The sequence below is a fragment of the Castanea sativa genome, chromosome 6 (genome assembly GCF_040712315.1).
Source record: "Castanea sativa cultivar Marrone di Chiusa Pesio chromosome 6, ASM4071231v1".
Taxonomy (NCBI): domain Eukaryota; kingdom Viridiplantae; phylum Streptophyta; class Magnoliopsida; order Fagales; family Fagaceae; genus Castanea; species Castanea sativa.
Window position 1 is genome coordinate 40,855,007 of NC_134018.1, and position 10,964 is coordinate 40,865,970.

The window sequence follows — 10,964 nt, forward strand, 5'->3', positions numbered from 1 at the left end:
TGCTATCGAGACTTAATGTAAAGTTCAATAGATAGCTCGATAGCAGCTCAATTTATCGAGAATTATGATTTTACAATTTCTAGATCTGAAATTCGGCCCAAACTTTTGTATTTGTTTAGGATTTCTTTTCTCACAACCCTAGACACATATAAGGCTTATTTTAAAAGCTGTCACACACGGATACAGAGACCAAGAGACTTATTTTTTCTGAGAGAAGCTACTGCATTTGTACGCCATAGGATTTTGTAACCAAGGGCTTCCTGATCTTTATTGTTGATGAAGTGAAAAAATTTGCAACCAACAACATCTGTTCAAGTTATTGGCGTTAGTCACGTACTAGAATCCATGCAAAGGGTTAGTCACAAATTGGAGGTTTGTGCATCAAAAGGGAAAGAAGGCTACTACAAGATTAAGTCTAATTGGGTATTGGAGCAAATGTTCAAATGTAGGTTGGTATTTCAAGATAAGCCAAGATAGTTGGTAAAATTCTTTATATTTGTAACTGCTTGCTTTGTTGATTTGTGGATTCTTGGGAGTGGTAACTTTAAACAATCACACGGCGGAGTTTTTGCCTTGCGAGATTTTCCTTATTTGTCAACAAATCACTATGTCTAATTTATTTTTTGCTGCACTTAGTATTTCTGGTGATTTGTTGGTGCCTTCACATTTTACAAGTAATTAAACTTAATTAATCAACTTGGGTAATTGAATAATTGACCAGGATCAAGCTATCATAACCCAACAATCAAAAATAAAAAAGTAATGAATCTTAAAAATAAAAAAGTATAGTAAATGAGATATTTATTCAATAATTCACAAATTTCAAATGAGTATCACCTTCATATGTGTATGGTACAGTACGATTGCCAAACTTGCGTTCAAACCTGCTACAACAATTTGGAAACTAGAAAGTTCACTCACTATATAGAACAGACATTACCTCACTCAGTCATACAACAAAAATAAATGTTGTGAATTGTCACCGTGGGCCTGATAGAATAAAATCTAATAAAGGAGTGGCACCACCAACATTTACTTCCTGATGCCTGACTCTTGATCTTGTGTTTGGATTAGTTGGATTGCAGTAGTTAAAATCTATGTTCTCTTCAACATCCACAACACCCTCCAAGATCTTAACAAATACTGACATGGAAGACCTCATTGCAAAATCACTTTGCAAACACCAAGCAGCAACGCTCATCATATCCACAACTTCTGCTCCATGTAATTACATATTTTCATTGTATTTATCAACCAAATCCAACAACTGCTTCTTCCATAACTTTTCCTTGAAAAGGCCTAGTAAATGTGTTGCTTCCTCAAGTTGAGAACGATCAAAATGTCTCCGTCCACACAATATCTCCAACAGAACAACTCCAAAGCTATACACATCTACTTTCTCCGCAATTACTAAGTTCAACCATTCTAGAGCCAAATAGCCAGGAGTTCCTCTCATGATTGTTACAACTTGGCTCTGGTCTCAATCAAGAAGTTTAGACAAACCAAAATCGGCAACTTTTGCATTAAAATTCTTATCTTGGAGGATATTTTAAGGTTTGACATCCTAGTGAGCAATTTTTTTACTACAGTCTTCATGGAGACAAGTGAGACCCTTTGATATCTCAAGAATGATCTTCTTTCTCAGATGCCAATCCAAAGTAAACTCATCGATCTTATGGAAAATCCATTTATCCAAAGACCCATTAGACATGTATTGGTAAACAAGAAGCCGATGAGAACTTTGAGCACAAAACCCAATCAATCTTACCAAGTTGAAATGTTGAATGCTACCGATTGTCTCAACCTCGGCTAAAAACGATTTCTTGATTTGATTAAAGCCATGTAAACGCTTCATAGCAACTTTAATGCCATCATTTAGAGTTCCTTCAAAAACTTTGCCAAATCCACCTCCATTGATGTTCTTATTGAAATTTTCTGTTATGACCTGTAAATTTGCAAAAGAATATCTTGTGGACATTGGCACGTGATCTAAATAATTCTCCTAAACTTCATCAGAATCTTTATTCTTGCGAAGCAAAAGAACCAGATTCCAATTAAAAGAAACAGACCAAACAAAGATGCAACACTGGATCCCTATATTATTATAAACCGATTTATTTTCATTCCATAATTTGTTTGAACTAGGGAAGAAACTGATCCTTGGATATTCTGCACCTTGATGTATGCTGCAAACGTATAACTCTCTTTTATCTCCGCGTTCCTCAATGAAAAGTTCTGGGATAGTAAATAGCATTGCCCAACAAAGGAGCTCCATTTATACTTCTGGAAAATAGCAACTTTGCACAAACAATTTTTTAAGCCTACCACTTTACAACTCTCTGAATCTGTTACGAGGTCTTGTCTAAAAGTTACCGAGGTGATGTTCTTGAGCTCTAAAAGGTTTTGCTTTAGAGAAGCTTCACAAGACAAGGGAGCACCCACGGTGTTAGGAGCTTTACTTGTTGTTGATGATGGCATGAGGAATGAGGGTGTTTAGGCAGCATTAGGCCACTCACTTGGCTTCATGTTTTCTCAACACACTCATGACTCCTTATGCCTGACTAGTGATGCTCCTAAGGGCTCTTTGAGGGGGACCCCGCCCAGTCTCCCTATTCGAATTGGATCGATGAGCAGTGATGAGGGGCAGCATGTGAAGGCACCTTGCTCCACATGATGCCCCAAGGCCATGGCAAAGGAGGGTCATGGTGGGCAGAGATGGATTTTGATGATCGACAACAGCAGGTGATGCTGACCCTAAGTGGTGGGCATGACATTGGAGGCTTAGTTGCTGGTTTCTTATGTGTGGGCTTGGTGACTTAAGTGCAAGGCAGGGTTGGGCTGTTGTGATGATTAAATGTTATGTGCAAAGCATTGGATTAGTCGGGGCTGGCTGAATGCATGGACAAGTGCTAGTGGACTCATGGAAGTTATTTTGTGTGTTGCATGTGGGCATGTTGTATGGGCTGTAGTGCTGATGGGTGGTCTTGAGTATGGGCCAAGCCTCTCAAACGTGTGAGAACATGTTGAGTGGTCTTCTGGAGGATGGGCAGAGGCCCTATGGTTTGCTGAGACATAGATTGTGCAGGTGCAGCATGTGCAGTGGCAGTTACCAAGTAGTTACCAGGTAGTTCCTAACTTTCCTGATGATCAGACCTGTTGTATAAGGGTTGGAAACATGGAGAGCATGCCAAGATAGCATCAGTTGAAGGTGTCCTAAGTCAGAACAAAGGTAGCAAATTGTCCAAGACCTAGGTTGTTACTAGGTAGTAACTATCATAGCAGTTAATTCTATGTATTTAACCCTAAGGCTGTTAGGGTGTCAACAGTAGAGCGTATTTGGCCTTGGGAAAATTCTGTGTAATTCTCTAGGCTTGTAAAAGGCTTTCCTTTGTACTTGAGATTAAGTAATAAAGGTTGGGGTGGGTTCCTTGTAAATATTGTAAGCGCTGTGTGCGTAAACATCCTTATATAATCTGTTCTAAGTTCTATTGCAGTATGTGAGTGGTGTTGGCTGAGACTAAGTCAGGGGCTTAGGGCCATCACAAGTAGAAAATTCGAGTGAAAAATTGACCCTGTGACAATTGGTATCAAAGCCAGGTTGCAATGTCTTCGGACACCAAGGCAAGGGTGACTGTCTTGGAAAACATACTTGGAGTTCTTGTAGAGAGAGAACAACTTTCTGTGTGTGACAAATTGGATGCACTATTTGCAGAAACTTTTGTGATACGGAATGAGATTGCTGATCAGAGGGATATTGTGTTGATTCGTGTTGAAGAGTTAGTTGCTGCACTTGATGCCCAGGGTAGTGCAGCAAGAGAGACCTAGAGCCAACTTGAGACAGAAAATTGCCTTGTTAAAGAGGCAATGCGTGGCCTGCCTAGAGAGGGGGAAGTGGCTACCAAAGTGAAGGTGCCTAAACCAAAGCACTTTAATGGTGCTAGGAGTGTTAAGGATTTGGAGAATTTTCTTTGGGACATGGAGCAGTACTTCAAGGCTGTAAGGGTGCCAGATCAAGAGATGGTAACCATTACTAGCATGTATCTTTCAGGGGATGCCAAGTTATAGTGGAGAACCCATGTGGAAGATGATGCAAATGCTGGTGGAGGGAAAATTGACTCTTGAGAAGCCTTAAAGAAAGACTTGAAGGACTAGTTCTTGCCTACCAACACTGCATGGGTTGCAAGAGACTCCTTGAAGAAATTGAAGCAAACTAGTACAGTGAGAGAATATGTCAAGACATTCAGTTCTTTGATGTTGAACATCAAGAACATGTCAGAAGAAAGATGACAAGAAGAACAAGGATAAGCAAAAGAAAAATTAGGGTAACAAGAGCAAATGAGAGAGTTCTACCTCTCAACAAAGCAAAGAGCAGCCCAAGTTGAATGCAGGTTGCTTCATATGCAATGGCCCTCATCGAGTAAGAGACTACCCTAAGCGTGCGAAGCTTAATGCAATGGTTGCTAAAGATGAGAAGGGGGAGTCCAATGAAGAAGTTCCCAGCAGGGTGAACCCCTTACAATTGTTGAATGCCCTTAGTGCAGGAGGTAATTCTAAAGGGCTATCTTATGTGCAAGTAGAGATGAATGAGAATGAAGCTGAAGCAATGCTTGATACTGGTGCTACCCACAATTTTTTTATGAAAGTATGGTCCAATGGCTTGGTCTGAAAGTGAGCAAGTGTCCAAGTAAGATCAAGGCAGTAAACTCTAAAGCAAAACCTGTTTCAAGAATTACTTTTGGTGTGAGGTTCAAGGTTGGCGAGTGGACAGGAAAGGTGAATTTCCTGATAATGAAGTTGGATGACTTTGATGTAATTCTGGGTGATGAATTCTTTGTGGCTGCCAAGGCTGCCTTGCTGCCATTCATCGGTGTGATGCTGATTTTCAATGAGAAGTAGCCATGCTATGTTCGTGCTAGTCGTGTGGCAGGAAATAACAAGACTAGCAAGGGGAAAGAGCCAATGGTGTCAACCATGGAAGTTGAGCATAGGCTAAAGAAGAGGGAGATGACTTACTTGGCTGCAATGATTGAAGTCAAGTAGGACAAGTTTGCTGAAATTCCAGATGTTATTGTTGGATTGTTGGAGGAATTTGTTGATGTGATGCCTCCAGAATTGCCTAAGACCATTCCACCAAGGTGTAATGTTGATCACAAGATTGAGTTAGTTCTTGGTGCAAAGCCTCCTTCGAAGGCTCCATACCTATGGAGTTGGCTAAAATGAGAAAGCAATTGATTGAATTGCTTGATGCAGGCTACATTTAGCCCTCTAAAGCCCCTTACGGTGCCCCTGTTCTGTTCCAAAAGAAGCAAGATGGATCACTGTGTATATGTATGGACTATAGAGCCTTGAACAAAGTAACGGTGAAGAACAAGTACGTGGTTCCTTTGATTCAAGACCTATTTGACAGACTGTGCAAAGCCACTTACTTCATAAGCTAGACTTGAGATCAGGTTATTAGCAAGTGAGGATTGCTGAAGAAAATGAACCAAAGACAACTTGTATAACTCAGTATGGCTTTTATGAATTTTTAGTTATGCCTTTTGGTTTAACAAATGCCCCTGCTACATTTTGCAATTTGATGAATGATGTATTCTATGAGTTTGTAGACTGTTTTGTTGTAATTTACTTAGATGACATGGTGATATATAGTGAGTCCTTGGAGGATCACTTGGAACACCTTAGGAAGGTGTTGTCCAAATTGAAGGAACATCAATTGTATGTCAAGAAAGAGAAATGTGAGTTTGACCAACAAGAGATTTTGTTTCTAGGGCATAAGGTCAGCAAAGGTCTAGTGATGATGGATAAGAAGAAGGTGTACGCTATCCTTGATTGGCCTCCACTAAGTAAAGTTGCTGAGTTGGGGTCTTTCCTTGGATTGGCTAACTATTATAGGAAGTTTATTCAAGGGTATCCCAAGAAGGTTGCTCCTCTTACAGATTTGCTAAAAAGAATAAGAAATGGGTGTAGATAGATGCATGCCAAGAAGCTTTTGAGAAGTTTAAAGCTGATGTGCCAAGTGAGCTGGTGCTGCGCTTGCCATATTTTGAGTTGCCATTTGAAGTCCATATTGATGCTTCTGACAAAGCAATTGGTGGTGTGCTAGTGCAAGAGAAACATCCAGTTGCCTATGAAAGTAGAAAGTTGAATGATGCAGAACAGAAAAAATGTTCACCACATGAGAAAGAAATGATTGTTGTGGTTCATTGTTTGCTAGCACAGAAAGTGTATCTGCTAGGGCCTAAGTTTGTGGTGAGGACCAATAATGTGGCCAATACCTTCTTTAGCACGTAGAAGAAGCTGTCTCCTAAGCAAGCTAGGTGGCAAGAGTTGCTGCAAGAGTATGATTTTATGTGGGAGCACAAGCCTAGCAAGCATAACCAAGTAGCAAATGCACTTAGCCGCAAACAAGTGCAAGAGTATGTTGCTGCCTTGACCAGAGTTAAGTCAAATTTTGTGGAAAGGATCAAAAAGAATTTAAAGCTTGATGCCACTTACCAGAAATTGGTGCAAGATGTGACTGCAGGCCTTGTATGTCACTACTGGCTTGAAGATAGGTTGTTGTATGCAAAGGGTGGTAAGTTGTTTGTTCCTAGTGGGAAGATCCGTAGAGAGTTGTTGAAAGAGACTCATGATCCACAATGGGTAGGACATCCTCGTAAGGAAAGAATGTATGCTTTACTATCCCGTTCTTACTATTGGCCTAAGATGGAGTTAGACATTGAATTATATGTTAAAACTTGTCTAATTTGTCAACAAGATAAGGGATTAACTCAAAAGCAAGCTAGTTTGCTACAACCTCTTCCTATATCGGAAAGTCTATGGATTTCTTTTTCAATGGATTTCATTACTGGTATGCCTAAAGTGAAGGGAATGGATTCAGTTTTTGTAGTGGTTGATCGATTTTCGAAGTATGCAGTGTTTATGGTTGCACCAAATACTTGCACAACAGAGGTAGCTGCTGATCTATTTTCCAGAAATGTGGAGAATTACTTTGGTTTGCTCAAAGATATTGTGAGTGATATAGACTCTCATTTCACTGGTCAATTTTGGATAGTTTTGTTTGGGTTGCTGGGTTCACAATTAAAGCTTTCTACTGCTAATCACCCACAAACAGATGGTTAGACCAAGAGGATCAATGTTGTGTTGGAATATTACTTGAGGCACTATGTGACTGCAAGTCAAAAAAACTGGCTGGACTTGTTGGATTCAGCACAGTTTGCTTATAATCTACACAAGTCTTCTTCAACGGGAATGAGTCCATTCGAGTTGGCAATAGGGCAGCAGCCCTTAACACCTCATGAGATTGCAAAACAGCGTTCAGGGGGCAGGTGTCTGCAGCATACAGATTTGCTATTGCTAAACAAGAACTGATGCAGGAAGCACAAGACAGTTTGTTGAAAGCATAGCAAAGAATGAAAAAGTATGCTGATAAAGGAAGGAGGCCTCTTGAGTTCTAGGTTGGGGACAAAGTGTTGTTGAAGCTAACTCCACAGATTTGGAGAAAGTTTAGAAGTGAGAGTGTGTACCGAGGTTTAATTCCAAAGTATGATGGTCCCTTTGAAGTTGTGAAGAGAGTTGGTACTGTTGCTTACAAGTTGAAATTGCAAATTCACCCTACAGTTCATGTGAGCTTTCTAAAGCCTTATCATGGGGATGAGCAAGATCCTGTAAGGAATGAGGCAAGGCGTGCCCCAGATACTATTATGGTACAGTTTGATCGTGAAGTGGACAAAATTCTGGACAAGAAGGTAACGGGTTATCGAAAGGGTGGAAACATGATAACTTATTACTTAGTAAAGTGGAAAGGGGCAACTAAAACAGAAGCAAGTTAGGAGAAGGCATCGACTTAATGGTAGTTTGAAAATGAAGTGAAGGCATTTGAATATACCCTACCGAAGAGGATGTCGGCTTCTTCTGGTGGGGGTGGTTTGTTAGGAGTTTTACTTGTTGCTGATGATGGCATGAGGAATGAAGGTGCGTGGGCAGTATTAGGCCAATCACTTGGCTTCATGTTTTCTCAACACACTAATGGCTCCTGATGTCTGACTAGTGATGCTCTTAAGGGCTCTTTGAGGGGGACCCGCCATTTTCCCTACTCGTGTTAGATCGATGAGCAGTGATGAGGGGTAGCATGTGGAGGCACCTTCCTCCATATGGTGCCCTGCCTCCACATGTTTCCCAAAGACCATGGCAGAGGAGGGTCAAGGTAGGTGGAGATGGATTTTGATGATGGGCAGCAACAGGTGGTGCTGACATTAAGTGGTGTTGCATGGCATTGGTGGCTTAGTTGCTGGTTTCTTATATGTGAGCTTGGTGGCTTGAGTGCAAGGCAGAGCTGGGTTGCTATGATGATTAAATGCTATGTGCAAAGCATTGGGCTAGTGGGAGCTGGCTAAATCCATGAACAAGTGCTAGTGGGCTGATGGCAGTTATTTTGTATGCTGCATGTGGGCATGTTGTATGGACTGTAGTATTGATGGGAGGCCTTAAGTATGGGCCAAGCCTCCCAAAACGTATGAGAACATGTTGAGTGGGATGTTGGAGGATGGGCAGGGGCCCCATGGTTTGTTGAGACATGGGTTATGCACGTGTAGCATGTGTTGTGGCAGTTACCAAGTAGTTACCAAGCAGATCTCAGCTTTCCTGATGATCAGACCTACTGTGTAGGGGCTGGAAACGTGGAAAGCAGGCCAAGACAGTATCAGTTGAAGGTGTCCTAAGTCAAAACACAAGTGGTAGATTGTCCAAGACCCAGGTTGTTGCTAGGTAGTAACTGCCATAGCAGTTAATTCTATGTATTTAACCCTAAGGCTGATGGGGGTGTCAACAGCAGAGTGTATTTGGCCTTGGGAAAATTCTTTGTAATTCTCTAAACTTGTAAAAGGGTTTCCTTTGTACTTAAGATTAAGTAATAAAGGTTGGGGGTGGGTTCCCTATAAATATTGTGTGTGCTGTATGTATAAACGTCCCTATATAATCTGTTCTAAGTTCTATTGCAATGTGTGAGTGGTGTTGGTTGAGACTAAGTCAGAGACTTAGGGCCATCACAGGCAGAAAATTTGAATAAAAAATTGACCATGTGACACACGGTTGGGTTGGCTGTCATTGATTTTCTTAAAATACAACTACACTGGCCGCTGGTGCAAATACTATATTCACCACAAACAGTGGGGTAACTAGAGTCACCAATATATGCCGTGAAAAGATCATCCACTTCCTTCCACTCTAAACTGTGTTGTTTCCATTCATACACTCTCAAGTGTCCATCAGACCCAAATCTCATGTACTGCCTCGATAATGCTGAAGGAATGAGAATTTCTTGATATGGCCCAATTAATTCACCATCAACTGCGAGGAAAGCTAAGCTTCCATTCATAAACTAAACATAACTGGTATTAAATGAATCATGATGATAATATCGCTCTAGTCCTTCATTAGATTGTCTGAAAGCAAACAACCCATCACTATCGAGAGAGACCGAGAGCAATCCTGTTTCAATCGAATATGTTGCAGAAGTAGCAGAGGTGAGTCTCTGCCCCACCAACAACTTTTGCCCAAGAACCAGTGAGTCGGTTGGGTGATCAAAAGATTGCCAAATTGTTAAACCATTTTCATCCAAGAGCTGGAGGTTGCCCATGTCCGTTAAGTTTAAGTCAGGTATACATCCGCTATGGATGTATCGACCAGGCTATAGTTCCATCAGCTTCTTGTACTGCCAAACCTCCATCTGAAATGTACCGGGCTGTCGCATTAATACTAACCAGATTGGTTTGATTGGCAGACCATACTACTTGTGGACCAACTGTATCTTGAATCTCGAGGCCTATGTAAAACAGAATGAAAATGGATAATAGATAACGGTCACTGGTTTGATTACAGAAGAAGCCACAAGCAAATCCTGGTCCTTGACTGGAAGATCCACCTTCATGGAGGATTCGCACAGTTGATCCGTCTCTAAATTGCACATATTTGAGAAAATAGAGAGGTAGGCCAATATCCCATGTATAATCTTGAGGCAGGACAAACAGAAAATGTATTAGAAAAAGAGCGAGGTAAAGAAGAACACCACGCCAGGACCAGTTTGTGCCCATTGACTGTAGCTGTAGCTAGCCTGTAAGACACAGTACAAGAAGAAGAGAAAAATGGACGTGGAAGATGTAGGTAAGAGGGTTGTGTAATGACTCTTGAAGCTTATAAATTCTTAAAGGATAAAAACAGTATTTAGAATTTTAGTTCAAAAAAATGTATATGTGTGAATGAGTGTGTAACAAATTTTCTGGTTAAATTTTATATTTTCTATTTTGTTATCCAACTTTTCACTTGCAATCAGATTTTCACAGTTTTTCTACATTTTTATTACTTTTTTTTTTCTCCTTTCTAAAATTTTCCTTTTCTTTTATCACTTGTCCTCCTTCCTTCATCTTTTGACTATGTCGAGCTTCCCATCTATAGCGCCCAACCTTTCACTAACAAATAATAAACCAATTTTGGAAAGGCTAAAACCAATTTAATTAGGGTACTGTCAAGAATGGAATGGAACCCAGATTTCACTTAAGGATGGCCAAAATAAGAACAATACACATTTTTTCCTTTAATAATAAGAATTATACAAAGAATCAAGATTAAATTAATTATTATCTACAAATAAAACTTGCAATGCATCAATAAATAAATAAATATAGAAAATAAACAATAATTGTTTCTAATACATTTCAAGTAAAATCTTTTATCAAGCTGTAATAAATTTCACTACAATTTTTTATAACCCTAAAGTAAGAGGTTACTGGTTACCCTAAGTTCACATATATTAATAAAGTTATGTTGCCATATATCCTATCTTGCGCCTAGTACCCAAAAAAGAACATATATATATATATATTAAAAAAGAAGATCTTTGACAAAAATAATAATAATAATAATTGTAAGAGCACGAAATTTTTGTAGCCAAAACCCACTTAAAATAG

General features: G+C 40.0%; 1 pseudogene; it reads right to left on the minus strand.

Annotated features, from left to right (window-relative positions):
* Positions 1–979: 979 nt before the first annotated feature.
* On the minus strand, positions 980–10,091 carry LOC142638306 (G-type lectin S-receptor-like serine/threonine-protein kinase SD2-5; annotated as a pseudogene).
* Between the last annotated feature and the right edge of the window lie 873 nt (positions 10,092–10,964).